This window comes from Candoia aspera, chromosome 3 (assembly GCF_035149785.1).
Source record: "Candoia aspera isolate rCanAsp1 chromosome 3, rCanAsp1.hap2, whole genome shotgun sequence".
Classification (NCBI taxonomy): domain Eukaryota; kingdom Metazoa; phylum Chordata; class Lepidosauria; order Squamata; family Boidae; genus Candoia; species Candoia aspera.
Window position 1 is genome coordinate 21,916,555 of NC_086155.1, and position 20,471 is coordinate 21,937,025.

Sequence of the window (20,471 nt, forward strand, 5' to 3'; positions counted from 1 at the left end):
GTTCTGAGGAATCTGATCAGCGCTGCTGTGTTTTGGGAAGGAGTAACATCTGAGCCAAGTTGAAAAGGTCAAATAAGGGCAGAGTCCAAAGCAATTTTAAGTGGCTGAGCTAAGTAGTAAGGAGGCTAATGGAAGCCGTTTTAATTTATTACAGTCTTCCCCAGTGAATATAAAGACAACATTTTTCTACAACAGCTTGATTAAAAAGTCTGCAATTCCCATTGCGCATATAAAAAACAAAACCACTATGGACAGTACAGATCAAGCATCAGAAAAAAAGGGGCTCTTTCCACTCTAACTGTGAATAAATATTATAGGACAGGGATTTATTTTTTACTCATGCCTTTCCAATTCATTTTTCTCTGCAGGTTTCTAGCCAGATTATATTCTACTATTCCACTTCTCCCAGGGCAGTTTGCAACTCTCCTTTGATAATTCCTTCATTTAAAGGAATTCCCTTCTCAGGATATATTTTGGCAAGACAAAAAAGGGCCAATATTTCTTTTATGAATATATTTACTGACTTTTTCCATTTTGTTGTCCATGGAGATATAGACATACTCCCCTCTGCTGGAAGTGCCAGAATATATGGGGGCCATGGACCTTATTATGAATAGTTATGCAGTATGCTTAAAGGTAAATTCTTCCCACTGTGACCTCCTTAACAGATTCTGAATGTCAGCTCAGAAGTTAACACTGATCTCATCGTAAACTCTCCTTTCTTGCCTTCTGCAAAGCACAGTGGGATCAGTTCCTAACCCACAGAAGATATTGGGGTAGACAAACTGGTGCCATCTAGATATGTTGGACTTCAGAGACCATTAGCATAGTCAATGACAAGAGATTATGGGGGCCATAATCCAAAACTTCTAGAAGGTATCATGTATCCTGCTTGAGATGTAGAAGAAGCAAAGTTGGAGGCTTCCACTGGAACTCCACTGAAACCTGACATTTAGGTTAAGCAGGGTCTTCAATGTGCTGGATGCCTAAACAGTATCAGGTTGAATGGAGCACTCTTCTAGACTATGAACATTTGTATGTTAACACATACAAAGAAGGCAAAACAGTTTATATAAGACTTTAAATGCATAGAACCACAACAGATGCTCCTCACATTTAAATACAGCCAAGAATACAAACAAAAAGGTGTTAAATGGCCTGAAAGAGCTCTCAGAAAAGCACCCTAACAGAAAGCTGGTGCAAAATGTCATTTCTGAAGGTCCTATTTCATCTGAATAATCCTTGGCTGTATTTTCTTTTTCTTTTTTTTAAAGCATACTAGGGAATAAAGCTCAGCACTATTCTTACTGTTGATATGTAGGGAAACCTCCTTTTAACAGAGTAACCAGGGAAAAGGGGTGTCTGTTATTGAGGAAAGTCCACTGAGCCAGTGAGTATGCCATTGTAGGGATTTATATCCTTTTGAAGTCTTCATGCAAATGACACAAATTATGCAATAATTTATCTCACATGACATAAACCACAAGAGAAATTTGGTCCACTGCATGGAAAGCCTGCATCATGGTTCAGTAAAACAAAGTTTACTGGGCAAGTTTATTACATGCAGAATGTTGGGAAACATTCTAAGAGTAAAATCCTCCACCTTCAGTATGAAATAGAACTTTTCAGAATTATACCACTGAATTCTTTACAAGGATATCTAGAAACAGCTTGGTCTCAGTACTATTTCAGCCTAAGACTGTCTCCTTGTAAGCTGTTTCATCCTTTATGAACCACCCACTGTGGTTCCTGAGTAACACTGCTATTTCTGAAATGAACAAATACAATGTGAAGATCGAAAACAGATTCAAAATTTCCTGGGAAAAACATGACATAAAGTTTTGATTGATAAACTCAGGTGTCCAGGGATGCACATATTTCTGGAGGTTTTGTCAGTTTACTGCAGAAAATACAAAACAATGCTCTGCCACAGTCACAGTTACAGCAAACAGAGTTACACTTTAAACAGAGACTACTCACATCAACACTACAAAATTAACTTTTCTCTACGACATTAAGGAAGATTGCACTGAAACTTGCAAGAAAATCGAGTGGCAATATAGAGAATCCCGTTATCTTCAACACACATCTGGAGAAGAAACCAATTAGTTTGTTCCAAAAAGCCACACTTCGTTGCTTTTTAAACATTTGTGCCTGGAATCCACTTTGCCTCCATGCAAGCACATGGGCTAATTTTTAATTTGGGGACTTCATCTCACAGTTATCCAAAGCTCCCCTGTCTAGTGTCTTCTGATGCATTCTGCAAAGCCACACATTAATGACTACACTCTGGAACAATTACTGCCTTTGTTATGACAGGAAGGTGAAGCCTCTGGGCTCTATTCTAATAACATTAATTAATAATATTGATAGTAATTGCATTGCCTGTTTAGGACAGAAAAGAGTTGTAAAGCCATTCATTTACCTGTCATTTAGTCTACCTTTGATCTCGCCTAAAAACTCATCATCTTGTCTTAAGCTTGCTGGATACTATTTGTACCTATCTGTTTCTTAGTCCTTAATAATAGTCAGTTTCTATAAGTAGACGGCAATATATCCTCCGGTTAAATGGCTGGGTGCAATTCACACTTCCAGATAGACAGATATGTAGTTAGGTAGGCAAGCAAGGAACATAGATTTAGAAGAGAGATTTGGGGGAACAAAGGTGATTCGAGAGGAAAGCTTAAGTATAATTAAGAAGGAAGAATATATACCTGGGTATAGCTGTTAATTATCAGATAAATTCAGTTTTTCTATCTTCTCCCTGTGGCTCTGTTTTCCTATTGTGTTAACTAATAATGCATCCCTAAAAAGCCCTTGGTACTCACAAAGCTCACTATCCCACCTGACTTTTTAAAAAAGATTCTTTTAATTAAAAACGTTATACAGGAGTTGGACATCTTTAGCTTGAGCATCGAGGATCATATTTACTAGCAGCAATCCCTTGGAACTCCACGAAGGCTTAAGGAGAGAGTATTCCACTTCTCCAGAAGGCTATTCTGCATTTTGGTGTCTGGCCACACCCACCACAGCAGCCATGTTGCAAGTAATTAAGCCTCCCATGGTAGGCATTTTGTGCATGCGTTCAACACATTTTCTCAAAATCCCAAATGTGTCCTCAGCACTCCAAATCGTTTATCTCTCAGTTAACTTCTACTCTTCCCCACTCTGCCTGTTGTTTACAGTGCTCGCTGCCCCGATCACTTTTTAAAATATATATCCTAATGCAGATCTATTTACAATCTGGGTCTACTAAGAAATGACCCCCACTAAATTTGACAGAGTGAATTCTAAGGGAAGTGAGCCCAGGAGGACTGGCCAGTTTTTCCATAAGGGTCACCTGTGGATTTTGACTGACCTGCCAGGATGCAATCCAAAAAGGCAGAGAAAAATTAAGTTTGACTTAATTTCATTTGCATTTGCGATTTGCATTCAATGTCATTAAAATTAAATGCTGTTAACATTATTATGCTGTGGTGGAATACTGAAAATAAAAACATTCTTTTTTTTGCCACATTAAAAAGTACAAGTTGGTAGCATGTCTCAAAAATATCTGGGAACTATGGCCCAAAATTTCATGCATGTAGGGTACAGAGGATCGCAACATTCTCATAGACATCTACTTGGGATACATCCATTGAGTTTAATTCAAGGAAGAGAGGCCCTGCTGGCTAATTAAGAAATTAGATCAAATTAACATTCGTTTAAAGAATATGGTAGCAGACTTTCCTGGCAAAATACATCCTTATTATTTTTTACATAGGATGGATTGCTTCTTTTAGGATAAGGCCTGTTACGAGATAAACTACATCACTCAAAAACAAGTCTGATAATGCATTTGTCTTCGGAACTAATTTATTATATATTTATAATTATTTAAGATATTCATATATAACCTTTACACATGGAATTGCTAGGCAATATATGTTATGGATCCCAGAGGCAAAGAAGCATCGTGTATATCAAGATTAGATAGTTTGATGCTCACCGGTATTTTGAAGTGCAATTTGAATAATCTCTGATTCCTAGCCATTTTGATTGTGGTTTGTAAGATTTACAACCCATCGTTGTTTATCTGTGCTAGAAAGCTAATTCAGAGGGATAAAAGAAATCACTGCCTTCATTTCCTCATAACATGATAATCGTGTCATATATTTCTGCCAGATTTGGCTACATTATGATTGTGTCATAAAGCTATCTTTGAGCAAAGCAATGTTTTTCTCTCATTTTGAATGAATAAATATTGCCTTACCTTCCATGCACTTGCAAACTTTTATAAAAACATAGATGAGTGTTATTAATCCAGACTTCACCAGGAAGTAAAAAATGGTAATGCAGAGTTGCAGATTTTAAAACAAATCAGGCAGGTGACAACAGCCTCTACACCTTGGTTAGAACAAGAGTTTCCATCTTTCTTGCCAAAACTTTTCATTTCTTACAACTGTTCTATCTTTCTAAGGCAGCTGTTGACAGCAATCTGGAAAGTTAAAGTGGGAGTATTTGCAACCAAAAGCCAAGATATAATATGATTTTCATTAGAGTGAGTTTTTTGCAGTTAGATAATCTGAGGTTCATAATTAAATGGACAGAAAACTCTACCAAATTATCTATACATTGCATGAATGTGTTCCCCTCTTCTCAATGATTGCCTGCACATAATCAAGGAAGCATCACATCATACAATTCTAAGAGGAGGATGCAGCATATATGCATGAAATATATAAGAGTAATGGGGTGATGAATGATGAGGAAGATGCATCAGGAACTTTAACAAAGCAAGTTAGAGCAGGCACACCAATTTTGGAAATCTACAGCCTATTAAACACTTAATCTCATTGAACTGTCCTCATCAGTCCTCATTGTAGATTGACACTTGACATGTAAATGAAACCCACCCATGGGGAAGATATACAGTGACATCACACTTAAAGATTTTATTGTTTTTATCCTACCCTTTCTCCAAGGAGTTGAGGATGGCATACATGGGTTGCCAGACTTTGCAAATGCAGTGCCCCTATACCAAGTGCCAACCATGCTGGTTTGCTAATGCTGCTGCTGAAAGAATTGGCACTCATTTAATATGACACTGGCTGTTTCTTTAATGTGCATCACATTTAAAATCAAGCTGCAAAGACACTATACTTGTTGTATTCTTACACTTGGTCTTTTAGAACCAAATGCTGAGTTCTCAATTAATGAGGGTTGTCACTGACCATGCCAGGGAACCTAAAAAATGATGGAAAGAGCTAGAGGAGTATATAGTGGTTAAGGGTCTAGACTCAGGACCAGGGAGACCCAGGGTCAAAGCCACACTCTGCAATGAAAACCCATTGGGTGACTTTCAGATGATCATTCTCTCTCAACCCAACTGTTATTGTGGGGGAAAACTGAAGGAGGGAATACTATATATGCTGTCTTGAGGGATCTAAACCTAACTAATGAATAGTTTCTTAAAATAGCTTTATTCAGTGTCATAACTTAGAATACAGAAAGTAAACAGCAAAAGTTATGAGGAGGGGTAGCAGCTGATCCTCAAGCCATTCCTCCAGGCTGTGCCCCAATAGCAGCGATTCTTGCTTGCTCCTGGCCTGGTCTTTATCCACCATATCAAAGGAGACACCATTAGTGCAGGTGCTGGTGTTCTTCAAAATGCAAATGGAAATAAACTAAATCTTTCGAGACTGTGGAAGGAACTATGATATTCAACCGTTCAATCTTGGGGTTGCACCAAAGCTGCTATTCTATTAACACAAATAAACTGCCCTGATGCTATAATGCCAGTTTGAGCCTTTGTTTACCACACATTTCTAAGGGAAAAATCCAGCTGAAGAGATTGCTTAGGATACCTAAGGCCTTCACATTGCTAGACTCTTAGGTGTTGCACTCACACCTCTGTTTCTCTGCACAAACAGGTGGAAAGTTTCAGTTTAGAATGAAATGTGATGAAACAGTTATGTGTTCTACCACTGGTTAATTAGGATTAAACCATAATTTGATAGTCTAGTTTAAATCATGGAGTCATTGCAGGATTGGAAGGAATCTTGGAGAACATCTAGTCCAACCTACTGCCCAGTGCTGAAATTCACTAATTCAACATCCCTGAAAATTGGCCATCCAGCAACCGTTTAAACACTTCCAGGAACACATCACTCCTTGGTCTTCTTAAGGCAATTTGATTAGTTCTGAATTATAAAACCTACAACAAAGCAAAATGACCTCTTCCTCTTTACAACCAGAGGAGAATGAGAGGAAGGACACTAACAATCCCACAAGTCATTCCTGGGATGTTATCTCACAGTTAATATTACACGGAGTTATCCCATGGCTTTCCATCTATGCCTGCATAAGAGATGGTCATATTTCCCACCAGCTGAATGCAACCCATACAGAGTTCCAGCAAGTGATAGCTGGTATCCCTAAACTGGGCTTTGGACCAATATTTGTAACTGGAGATGCTGGGCAAAAAAAGGAAGAACACATTTCTGTCATGAGGAAGCAGGTGTAAGATGTCAACCCAATGTGGGTAGAAGACCAATGAGGTGTGAATCTAATACTACTTGAGACTGATCAGCTTATCACCATATAGGGGATGGTTGCTGTCATAAGGAAATCAGAGAAGCAACACAGGGAAGCACAATTATGATAAAAAACCAAGTAATTGGTTTAATAGGCCTGTGTGTTTACACAATTTTTTTGTCTTGCTCAGAGGCAGAGTCCATTTTTGGTTCAGAACATAGCTATCTATGTATAATGAGTCAGTACCCTGTGACAGAGGCACGTAACTAACATGCTTGCAATTAAAATGAGAATATCGTTTTAATGAACATGGCAGATGTCAATATACAATTGGAAGACAAGATTACATGAGCATGCAGTATCCTTCCTGATGGGGATGAAATAGCATTCTTTGGGTTTGAGAGATTTTATTAGAAATAAAAATTGGCACTTAGATCCTGAGAAGGACAAGTGGGACCTTTACTTGGCCAAAGGGCCTTCCTTAGCTCCTGTCCCTACTGTGGGTCTAGTGTTTAGGAATAGGATTGTGATGATCCAGGTATAAGTCCATCTTTGACTTGAAAGTTCAGCAAGTGATTCCAAGGCACTTGCTCTCTCTCAGTCCAGCTTACCCCACAGGAGTGCTATTGTGGGAGAAAATTGGAAAAGGTATTACTCCATATCAGGAGGATCTGATACCTAAAAAAGGTCAAAGATGGCAGCCATATAATCAAAGCCCCAATGCCTTTTTATGTCTGTCATGCATGCTTTGATCATGTGGTCATGGCCACCACCTTGATTTTTTGACTCCCCCGCCCTGCCAAAGGATGATCCTGCTGGATATTCTGCCTTGACATCCTAAAGTAAGCCAGAATATAACTCTAACAAGCAAAGCAAAGCAAAGCAAAGCAAAGCAAAGCAAAGCAAAGCAAAGCAAAGCAAAGCAAAGCAAAGCAAAGCAAAGCAAAGCAAAGCAAAGCAAAACAACAACAACAACAAAACTATCTCCCCAAAAGCCTGAGAGTTGGAGGACCTGCTAGGGCAGGTTGCATGGGACACAAAGTGTCGGAATAAAATGGAGGTGGTGGTGCTACATTGTTTTATGATTTCTGCTCACACAAGAGGAGGGCTTCTTTTAACTTCTATCTCTTCCTCCTCTTTATTTCTTTCAAAACTGCTAACTGCCTTGAGAGGATAGGAAAGCACAATATAAATTGTAAAACATAGTTAGAAAGATGGGATATAAATTGTAAACATAGCCAACGAAATAAAATAAGCAACTCAGGACTCCACTGTAGCCAAGATGTCTAGAAGAGCCCCTTCCCACAGCCTACAGACTTATATAGGCAACACTGGGACATCAACATCCCCGGAAAAGACAATTTAAACCAATTCTGAGGCACAGCCAAGAAAGTTATATGGATGTGCCTACATCCAGTCACCAGGGAGTGAGGCTCAATCCAAGGAAGTATGAAAAAATATACTGCTGCTTTAAAAAATAACCAAGAACTACATTGTGCAGGGGCCAATGAAGCACTTTTTTGAATAATTTTCAAAATGCGTGCAACCCTGATATTTAATCTGTCCTTTGTGAACAATTTTTCTTGATTTGAACTAAGTCATCCAGGAATGTAAGCCAGGTTGCCTATTACTGATTTTATTGCATATATTTTTTTGATAAGCTACTTAGAGCCATACTGTTCAAGTTGGGGAACCATAAAAATTCTCTAAATAAATCAGTGAATGAAATAAATATTTGTTTTACAATGTGTAGAAAGTGATCCTCTATATTAACCCTTGGCCTGTGGGTTCAATTGATTCCTTGGAAGGAAATACAGTGAGCATTTTAACAAGGCAGCTACATGACAGTCCCACCCATCCTATCTTATAAGTCTTACTATTTGAGACTAATACATATGTATTATGTTGCACTTAATTGATTGGAAACAGAATAAACTAGGTAAAAGTCTCCACACAAGGGATGGGCAGCCCTTTGGTGACAGGAGGCTGAATTTATTTTATTTTTTTAGATGAGGGATAATACAAAGGGTGTCATGCGCTACTTATGGACAGTATTTCCAGTTTTTTCCCCCCACATGGAGGGGGAGGGTTGGGAAACTATACTAAAGCTATTTTAGAGTTGCACCAGTTTTTATTCATTTCCCACCTCAAAATGGCAGGAAACCACAACACTGGTTTCTATTATTTCTGCAGTCAAAATTGGGTAGCCTGATTACGAGGTCTCTAGAGGCTACAAAGAAGATGTCATTGGCCACATTTTTTCCTGTCCTAAAGCTATGGAGACCCTGGGTGATCTTGGGAAAGTAATCATCTCTCAGTCATTACAAAAGCAGCTAGTAGTGGGAGAACTTTGTTCATTGCTCTGAACTTACCCTGTGCCAGTATTTATCTTTTGCATTTGAAAATTAGTGATAGCACCCTCTTCTTAGGATTTGGAGGACAGGAGGCTGAATTTATTTTATTTTTTTAGATGAGGGATAATACAAAGTGAAGGCTGTCATGTGCTACTTATGGACAGTATTTCCAGTTTTTTCCCCCCACATGGAGGGGGAGGGTTGGGAAATAACTGCAAAGCACCATAATCAAGCCATTCTCAAACTTTTCTTTTCCTTCCCAGACTTGAAAAATGCTGGGCAGACCAAACTGTTTTTCTTCTATAACCCGTAAGATAATAACCACAATCTTGCATTTCCAATGCAACAAATATTCTGCAAAACAGATATGAAATATGAACCTTACCCAGGCCTACTCAGCTTTATTGATAACCTTGTTGTTGTTTATTCATTTAGTCGTTTCCGACTCTTCGTGACTTCATGGACCAGCCCACGCCAGAGCTTCCTGTTGCTCGTCAACACCCCCAGCTCCCCCAGGGACGAGTCCGTCACCTCTAGAATATCATCCATCCACCTTGCCCTTGGTCGGCCCCTCTTCCTTTTGCCCTCCACTCTCCCTAGCATCAGCACCTTCTCCAGGGTGTCCTGTCTTCTCATTATGTGGCCAAAGTATTTCAGTTTTGCCTTTAATATCATTCCCTCAAGTGAGCAGTCTGGCTTTATTTCCTGGAGGATGGACTGGTTTGATCTTCTTGCAGTCCAAGGCACTCTCAGAATTTTCCTCCAACACCACAGTTCAAAAGCATCGATCTTCCTTCTCTCAGCCTTCCTTATGGTCCAGCTCTCGCAGCCATATGTTACTACTGGGAACACCATTGCTTTAACTATGCAGACCTTTGTTGTCAGTGTGATGTCTCTGCTCTTAACTATTTTATCGAGATTTGTCATTGCTCTTCTCCCAAGGATTAAACGTCTTCTGATTTCCTGACTGCAGTCAGCATCTGCAGTAATCTTTGCACCTAGAAATACAAAGTCTTTCACTGCTTCTACATTTTTTCCCTCTATTTGCCAGTTATCAATCAAGCTGGGTGCCATAATCTTGGTTTTTTCGAGGTTTAGCTGCAAGCCAGCTTTTGCACTTTCTTCTTTCACCTTCATCATAAGGCTCCTCAGTTCCTCTTCGCTTTCAGCCATCAAAGTGGTATCATCTGCATATCTGAGATTGTTAATGTTTCTTCCAGAGATTTTAACTCCAGCCTTGGATTCCTCAAGCCCAGCTTGTCGCATGATGTGTTCTGTGTACAAGTTGAATAGGTAGGGTGAGAGTATACAGCCCTGTCGTACTCCTTTCCCAATCTTAAACCAGTCCGTTGTTCCGTGGTCTGTTCTTACTGTTGCTACTTGGTCGTTATACAGATTCTTCAGGAGGCATACAAGATGACTTGGCATCCCCATACCACTAAGAACTTGCCACAATTTATTATGGTCCACACAGTCAAAGGCTTTCAAATAGTCAATAAAACAGAAATAGATGTTTTTCTGAAACTCCCTGGCTTTTTCCATTATCCATCGGATATTGGCAATTTGGTCTCTAGTTCTAGGCATGGTTAAAAATATGGTCGATCTCCATTATCAGAAAGGGAAGATTGCCAGCCCCACCAGGTAGACCAGACCAAGAAATCAAATCCACAGGACGGCTAAAACTACCTTTATTGAGACTGCCTATAATAACAATCTCACAAGTCTGATTGTGTTGTACACCCTCTTCTTCCTTATAATTCAGTCAATTAGGGAGATGTCTGTCTGAGCTACCACAAAGCATCATGCCTGAAGAAAATTCCATCTCTACAATCTTTTTTAAAAAATAATTTTGATTAGATTTTAACATAAATAAGAGTCCACATACAAGGCGTGGGTATTCTCTATTACTCACATTGTGGGTATTAGGCTACAAAGGAAAGCAATCAACAAATGACAAGGACTCAGGTGCCTTGTTCTTCTCATGATGTGATTTTCATTCAGTGCCTGCAACTATGTGAGACTGTATCATGGGGAAACACGTTCATCACCTCCATCAGCAACCTGAAAGGTGTTACTCTGCTAAAGCTGTTAATACATCAGGACTTATTTTTGGAACAGACTCTGTACTATTTAGTGCTAGGGAAAAAAAAGGTTCTTTCAATTGTGAAGAGTTTAACAAGATTTTGTTTGATCGTAACATGCATAATCTCTGGCTGCACGCTATATTGGCCATGATATAAGCTGCAATCCAACAATACTGGGAGGGCCACAAGTCCTCCCACCCACAAATCCCCATGGTTTTTATTTTACTTTTCTTTCCCTATTTATGATTTCTCCGTTAGCCATCAGTTCAATTTGTTATAACGTCTGCAACTACAGAGAATAGAAATTAGGACAAAGAACATCCATTTCACAAAAGCCAAGGTTACGGTATACACAACTGAAGCATGTTTTCTTGCCAATTTTTTTCAATCTCTCTTATGCATATTTTTTTCAATCTCTCTTATGCATATCTAAGTTTTTAAATGATAAATCACCCCACAAATTTTGCATTATTTAATAACTTTCAGGCACTCATCAAGTGTTTATTTCTAGGAAAAGACACAAGAGCTTCCCATTTCAAATATAATTATCAACACTGATCTGTTCTAACTTAGGACACCAATTATACAAAAGACAATACCATTTCATAGGGAAAAAGAGGGAAGAAACCACTTCACTTTTGAATTTTATCAATTAGTTCATGTTCTCTGTTTTACTGAAATGGTTCTAGTTAGGGTTCAGTTTCTTAGATGAACAAGCAGTTCCTTGTGATATATTTTAAAAACCGTGCAAGCTCAGCATAAGACTTTGTTTTGTATATACAGCAGGAGTGTACTGGGTATTTTTATTTATATATATATAAATGGTGTACCAAAGTCAAGTTTTATAGGACAATCATAATGTTTTATTAATTTTATTAACTATTTTTTTTCAGAGAAAATGTTACTGTACTTAGAAATGCTCAAGAATCATATAACAAACAAGTAAGGAAGTGTTTAGAAGAAAAAAAGGGCAACCAATTCTACCATTTAATGCAATTTATAAAATAAATTGTTTATGGTGCCTGACTTTTTGTATACTATATATATAACCTGCTGTATATGTTTGTTGTATACATCCCCCCCAAACATTTCAGCAACTTAAAAAAGAAACACAAACACACTGTAAAAGAAAAAGTTCATATTTAAAATTTAGTATCCTCTAAAAATGTATCCTTTGATTTGCATCCTTTGAGTGATACATTTTGGTGTATCCTTACATCCTTTGAATAATTGTAAAGTGAATTCTAGCAGGTTTCAGCAGCATGCATTTGACTCTACACATTTATTTCTGAAATTATAAATCAAGCAATTAAGCCCAATTGCCAAGGATCTGATTCTACAAGCATATTGTCAAATTAATTTTAAGATTAAATTTCATGTCTTTTCAAGATCAAGACATAGTAGTTTTTGAAAAAATATGGATTTTAATCTATAGGAACTAGCTTACATGTGTTTTAATAGAGTGATACACATAATCTTGCTGCCTATAGGAATGGTAAAAGAGTGAAAACAGATAAAGTTACTTCCTATTGAAAGAGGAAAAAGAAAGAACACTAAATATGAGACAAGATAGATATTTTAAAATGATTTAAACGGTTTTAGTGGGTTTTTTCTTTCACTTTTCTGCTGACTATTCTTTTTGAAATATTTGTGAGGTTTTAAAAAATCCTGCATAATTTTACACTCCTGTAGATTTTCCTCTCAAATCCATGTGTCAATGTTAAGAATTTAAAGATACTTTAGATTTTATGATAAAAAGAAAAGGCTTGTATTATTCCACAGTATTGATAACAAGCTTTGTACCTTTTTCGAGAAAGTTATCAGTAGCACCAATAAAGTTTTATATCGCGTTTGATTCTCTTAAAAAGAAGGATTCTGCACACTCACATTTCTCTTCAAGAGGACAACTCACTGGTGATTTTAATAGCTGTCACCCACTCTTATCTCCTTAGAGGATCATTCTCTATCCCTTCAGATTTAATGAATTATCTATGGGGTGTGTATATATAGTTACATTTACCTTAACATGTCCAATGTCAAGTGAAGAATTTTAAAGCACATTCAGGGGCTGTTCAGTAGCTTTGTGAGATTGTTCAAATCTTGTTGCTACAAATAATTCTATGCTATGTTTGTATTTTTAACATGTTTGATTTGTATTCTACTGGGTTTGGATGTTGAATTTTTTGTTATTTATTTGTTTGTTACATGCATATCCCACCCTACTATATGAAATACCTAATGTTGCTAAGGCCAAAAGAAAATCTTATAAAAATAAGACACTTTATATAAAAATAAGACAAAACCTTTTGTTAGAGCAACATCTAAGGTTTTTGGATCCAAATTGTAAAACCACAACTAAATATGGTATGTTTCTACTAGGAACTCCTTTGTATGTTTTTTACTGAAATGAACAGACACGTGTCAAGACCATGGTAAGCAAATTCTGGTGCGTTCACAGGGACACGTGCAGCAGCTGGTGAAACATTTTCACAGCATGCAGGGATGAATAGGAAAGAAGACTGGCTTGGCTGTTTAGAACAACAAATGTGTAAAGTTAATGGGCCAAGCAGGGAAAAGCAAATATATTTCATTTTGCTTTGTTTTGTATGCATTGAAAGAATGGAATTTCCCTAACCATTAGGACATTTAGAAAATGCAACAGTAGCACTGCTGATATTAATTAAATGGGCTTCAAGGGTTAAAGCTATATACTTGTGATTGTAATTTTAACAATCACTAGTATATATCTAGTGTAGTATATATAACAATTAACCAGAAGGACCAGTCTTCATATTCGTTGCTCTGCATTAAAATAAGAACTTACTTTTTTGTATTAGTCTAGCTATTCTAGACAAATAGCTTTTTAAACTGTGTCTTGACTAGTACGTAAATTATAACCATCTTTTCTGAGAGCAGGAGTTAAGAGAACTGGGTAGAATCTAGCAAACTACTGGGCACACTAAAACCAAGCTAATACAATGGGATCCAAATGCATATCAACCTGCTAAGACTGTAACATAATTTCTATCTACAGTTGAAAGCTTTTCAAACATATACAGTACTCTTTACTTTTGTTAATTTTGATGCAAAAATTAAATGCTTGTTAATTCAGTTGTTTTTAAAAATCTATTTCTTTGACTGGATTGTACCCATTTTTAAAAACTAAAGCACAAAGATTCAAACAGGATAGCAACTTTGTGATGTGAAAGGTCCCCTGTGCAAGCACTGAGTCATGTCTGACCCTTTGGGGGGACGCCGCTTTTGCGACGTTTTCTTGGCAGACTGTAGTGGGGTGGTTTGCCATTGCCTTCCCCAGTCGTCACCTTCTCCAGCAAGCTGGGTACTCATTTTACTGACCTTGGAAGGATGGAAGGCTGAGTCGACCTGAGTCGGCTACCCGAGAATCCAGGTTCCGCTGGAATCGAACCCAGGTCGTGGGGAGAGTTTTGTGTGCAATGCTGCCGCTTACCACTCTGCGCCACACGAGGCTCATACAGGTCTCTACCACAGTAGAAATTTATCATTTAGAGTCTATTAGATCCAAAACTTTTGATATTTTGAAATTATGAGAAAAAACACTAATGAATCTATAATTTTAAAAATCACAGCATCAATTGCTGTAAAACTGTTTCTTTTTCTTCTTGCATGTTGTTCATATGAGGATAACAAAGAAGAATAAAATAAATGGTTGTTCAACAGAAACAAATAAAAACTATGCACTCACTGGATGAATGGAGTTAGACTACACAGTTTTAAATACATAGTTGTATGGTAATCACTGGAAACTCTATCTAGAAATGATGGCAATTTTCAGTGCAGTTTTTCCTCTGCGATCTTCTTTTATTATTAACAATCTGTTGAAATTAGCATAATTAAAACAGTCTCTTTAGCATAAGTTAATGGCACAACTATGGCAAAAGGTATATAACCAACAAAAGCTATAGAACCCTTCTCATATATTCAAGGCAGAATAAATTAGTAGCATATATCTGTAACTTAAATATTTTCTTTGCTTTCTGCATATTTTTAAAAGAAAAATACGTTGGTGAAATTTCCTCTTCTTCTTCTAGTTCACCTCCTCCATATTCTAGAATGGACCTGTCTCCCTTACATATTACTGGATTATTGTTTTTTAATTATGCTTCGTAGCTATCAAATTTATAGCAGTATCATCCACACTTACTGATGAACACAGAGCCCTTATTTACATCAGTGCAATAGACTGCAATTAGTTTCTCTTTCTAGAGCCTGCCTTAACTTTTTAAACACCCTGTTCTTAAGGAAGAATGAAACATAACTGCTCCTCAAAAAGTTGTTTTTCTTCTTTTCCCTGCAGTATTGTAGGAGTGTCTCCAAGCCTTCCTTCCAATGGTAACTGCTTTAAGCCCCCAAGGTACGGTCATCAAGGTGCTGCACTGACTCACTTAATTGTGGGATTTATCCACACCTCACTAAAACAGGGTGTTTGTTAAACATCATTAGAAGCATTAAGATCTATAAATAAAGATTCTATATAGCAGCAGCTTCACGGTTTGATTAATGGAACTTCAAACTAATAAACGTAAACAAGGACCAAGCAGGACTTTTTTCGTTCCAGAAAGAAAAAGGAGGAAAGAAAGAAGATGAAAGAGAAAAGGGCAGTTCTCTTCTGTTAATTGCTTTGTGTTTGTTTAGTTCCAAATCTTATTCTTACTCAGGTGGTCACTCTCCTTTCAATGAAAAAAGAAGAGAAAAGAAATGATTGTGAAATAGAACACAAACTATCTATACATTTTAAAGGCTCAACCCTTGTCAGAATTCCTGTTTACTTCCAGGACACTTTCAGCTGTAACATGAATAGCAGCAGCAAAACCAGAAGTGAAATAATTTATGCTTAATGTGATGTGTTTGTGATTTTACAGGGCAACATACACATATCATCCAAATCAAGTATTTTTTAAAAGTGTAACTGATAAAACTATAAAGTACCTACCTATTTTCTATCACCCCATTTATCCACCAAAATTGGATGGTGGCATCTGGAATATTCCTTTACAAAATGCCAAATTAAATCAACAATAAATCACTTCTTATGTTTTTCCTCAAAATAAAATAAAACTTTTTTTAAAAAAAAATCTGCTTTTATTTTATGCTTGCACTTTTAAAACGGAGGGCATAAACTAACTGTACTGAACTTAATAGGAAGGAGTTAAATGTATTCTTAACTATTCCATTGAATTAAATGAGACATAAAAATGCTTATTTTGACTAAGTTTCACTTGTAGCATTAAGCTAAATCATCTCATTTATACTTACTTACTTATGTTACATATTATGGGGAGGGAAATGTATTTCTCATGGATGCAATTACATTCTTTAATTTCCATAAATCTTTGAAACACTGTGTTCCTTCCAAATAAAATTTTGTCAACAAAATTCTTATTAAGATGCATTGCCTTTTGAATTTACTGCACAAGGAGATTATAGGAAAAATTAATCAACAATAATTTCAGGTTTCACCAGTAGAAGATACTTCTTTAATTCTGCACACCTGTCGTAAAATATATCCTTTAAAAGTGTAGGACAGATTTTAATGGGAGTCATAATCAGATTACAAAGTAATTAATTTATGACAGTAAGCAGTGAGGGCAGATCTCAAATGCTAATATCTACCGCTGTAAACCTCAATGCATTTATGGGAATGTTGCACGGCATGAGCGGATGGATCCATCCCCCGGATGTCTGAATGTCCATTGGTCCCAGTCAAAGGGCCTTTTCCCATTACCTAAACCTAATGGCCATGCAGGGGGAATTTGACGCGAGGAATGTAGATGTGGAGGTTAGAAGGAACCCTATCTTTTTACAGGATACAATTATCATTCCTAAAACAGTCTAGATCAGAACCAATGAACATTTAGAGCTCTAAGCAGTAAACCCTGTTTCTCTAAGCCTCAGTATATGAGCAAATGGGTCATTTTTGTCTAGGAAGGAGTGGCAGTGAGAAAAGGAAGACGGCTCAAAAAGATCAGTGTGAGAGAAGATAAAGTTCACTGTTAAATAATACGAGAAGACTTTTTCAGCCTTATCAACGGTGTGTTAGATTCCATCTTTGTTTTATGCATATGTGCATTAGGGGTAAGAACGGTTGCTCCTCCCTGCTTGCATTGTGGCATCACCAAACCACTTTATGGTTGATATCCTTGGCTGTGTACAGATAACGCACATAATCAAGTCATTTAAAGATGTAATGGTGCAATTTGCACAGCATACTAGACTTGATCAATACTAACTTTTCTAGATTATTTCTAAATTACCTTATCTAAATATAAATTGGCCCATGCAAATTTTAAATGTATTTCTGTCCTGAGGGCTTATGCCCAAACCTTTCAAGCATTTACCAATTAATTTTAAGCACAAAAGTGGTAAAATGAATGTATATTACATCAACTTCTATTTGGCTAAAAATGCTACTTATTATTGCCCCTTGGGACAATATAGTTAATACATTCATGCTCACCTGTGAATATAGAATCATTCTAATGCAGCTTTGCAGAAGATAATGGGCATCTACACACAGTACAAACATACTTAATTTTTTTTCTCAACATCATTAAGAAAGCAATTCCAAGTTTGGCCTTATACCAAACGAAAGATTCCTTGAACTTTGGAGGAGAAGCAATTTTGGTATTTTGGTAAAGATTCCTGCAGTCAGCACCTCCTTTCAGAAATTTAATAGCAAGAGGGCAAATATGGTAAAACTGAACAAGAAAAACAGCACTTTGAAATATAGCAGTTGCACATAGCTGATTTATGATGCCTCTGAAGTTCAGTTGTGCAACACATTTAAGTGTTCACAGCACATATCCTGAACATATATTATTGCTTGTTAACAACTAAAGTCTCAAGGTAACTATAAATGGAATGCATGGTACTCAGCTACAGAGATTTTTAAAAAGAAAAAGAAACAAATGTTTGATAATTTCAAAACAGAAATAAGCAGAATTGTGGATTTAAAAACAAGAAGGTAAAGAAAATAATATGTACCAGTGATACGGCATAAGCTAAAGAAAGCCAACTAACTAAACATACACAGAATAGAAATATCCAGGGAAACTAGATCTTGAATATACTATTTAACTATTATTATGTTTAAACAAGATCAGCACATAAAAGCATCTAAATACCCAGATAAACCCACACTATTGAAGAAATAAATTCCTAGGGATACATTAAAATCAATTAAGTACAAAATTCCTAGGGATACATTAAATTCAATTTACAAAACTTTACATCAAGAATCTGACCCAAATCTTTTAAGAGTGTTATAGAAGGCAACACCTCAGATTCTTCCATATTAATTTGAGACAAACAGAATATTAAGTTCAAGTTTATTCATCTAAAAATATTTGCTAGCCAACACAAGCTCTATACCAGTAATTCGTTACTGGGCCTTTCTTTGGGCACCAGTATTTAATATCACACTCAAAAACTTACTTCTATGTATAATAACATTGTACTGTCTTTTCTTCTCAGAAAATAAATCATTTTCTGGTCTCTAATAGAGCCTAATTTTAGGCAGGTTTTTGTCACACTCTCTAAACAAACCCAAGTCACGTTATTAAATTTGGTTGGGAATGGGATCCCACAAAACTCAATCTTCCTTGTATGCTCTGAGCAAAAATTATTAGAACACTAAAAACAGTTTAAAACATGAGACCCCAAGGCAAACTAACATTCACAGTTTATACCACAAAAAACATCTGTGTTTTGTTGACAGCCATATTACATGGGCAAGCTGCCATTCACTTGCAGTTTTACTTTCATATTTTAAATAGAAATGTTCTTTTCCTGGTGTCCTTTGAAGTAAATACTAAAGGGTTCATATATTAAAAACTTCAAGCAGATGCCTAAGGGTACATTTATAGTCTCAATAGCATGCATTCTTTAAAATTAAAGTGGTGTTAAAATTACAGGGCCATTACTGAACTCTCAGTATTTGGAGTATTCAAAACACTTCAGCCAGAATATATAAAAAGAGGAATATTATTAACATTGATCTCTCTAAAGATAGGCAGAAAAGTAAAGGCAGTTATCCATAAGGTAAATACACTGAGTATCTGTTCTATCAAAAGCATATACATTTCCCTGAATCTGCAATTTTCTCTCTCTCACACACACACACCTTTCTCTGCTTTTTATAACGCATCCTCCACAAGAAATGGCATGCCCCAAAGTCCATACATTAGTGTTAAAGAAATGAATATGGACTAAGAGTCATATTCACCTACTCAATGTAACACAACTGGTTTAGTATATCTTCTGCAAACCCATTCAAAATGCTGAGAAATCTTTCCATAGGTTGAAAACAAGCAAACAAACCTACCAAGGAAAAAGCATTTACTTTTATTTTTTAAAATTTTGGAAAATATTCAAAACAGTGAAGGGAGGGTAGCCACTCTAGCAAATTACCCATCAGGGGGATGACTAGGAAAATGAATAAAACTTTCCGAAAGGTGTACAAGATAAGGGAAAGAAAAGTGGTAATGAACCAACCCATTCTCTTGCTGACCTAGCAGCCCTAAAAAGAAAATCTCAAAGGCAACCTGGGACGCACACTTGCTGAAGTTCGGGTGGGCATTTTTGGGGAGGCTCAAGGGTGGTGGGGAGAAGAAACGGCGGCATGAAGGACAGAAGAGTCCCTTCTTCTCCAAAAAGAACCGGAGACGGGAACCACATCAGACCTAAACTAGCAGCCCCCCAAGTCATCTGTGCAAAATAATCTTCCCTGCGGGGGATCGGGCGCGGATACGGTCACTAGGGCAGAAGAAGGCCCGCAGTCCCCGAGTCCTTTGGGCCGGGAGCTGTTCCGCAGGCTTGACAACATTGCCTGCCAGCCCAGCTAACCCCTTTCGACAAGTGCGCTCGCCAAATGCCCAGTGCGCGCAGCGTCGCTGGTCTCTGTCCGGAGGCGCTTCGCAAAATCCAGGACCTGAGCAGGAGAAAGCGGGATCGGAGGGACGGACGGGGGTGGTTGGGAGGGGGGGGGGGGTCCCGGGTCCCGTCCACTCACCGCAGTCTGCTGCTGAGCGTCTGGCGCCGCCGAGCTCCCCGACCCCGCCTGCGCGCGAGGAGGCGAGCGAACGAGCCTGCCGATGCCGAAGGCAGCCGCCACCGCTCCGGCTGGAAAGTCCGCACCCGGCAAACGCGTGATTCGCTTTCCCTTTGAGAAACGTGCCCTCCGAAGTCCTCACGAGGTCCCAGTGAGCATGTGCGCGCGAGCTCTGCACATGCCCATTCAGGACCACGATGCTGCCGCCCTGCCCTTACCTTGCCCTTCACCTAAAGATCAGCGGCTTTCGCGCGCACGCGAACGCACGAGTCTCCGGCGGCTGGAAGGGACCGTCGGAGCGGGTGCGGGGGGCTCTGGGCGCGCGCGCGGGAGTGGGAGGCGAAAGCGTGGATGGTAGGTGTGCGAGGGAGGAGGCGGCAGAGGAAGGCAAAGGAAAGAAAAGTAAAGTAAAGGAGACGCCGGTAAATT

The 20,471-nt window shown here is 38.0% G+C and overlaps 1 protein-coding gene across 1 annotated transcript in view; it reads right to left on the reverse strand.

The window, feature by feature from the left end:
• EYA2 (EYA transcriptional coactivator and phosphatase 2) overlaps positions 1 to 20,142 on the reverse strand; it is a 135,353-nt gene extending 115,211 nt beyond the window's left edge. Inside the window, exon 1 of the mRNA XM_063297105.1 lies at positions 20,004 to 20,142. The gene's annotated coding sequence lies outside the window, so the exon portion shown is untranslated. The remainder of the gene's footprint in view (positions 1 to 20,003) is intronic.
• Positions 20,143 to 20,471: the final 329 nt, after the last annotated feature.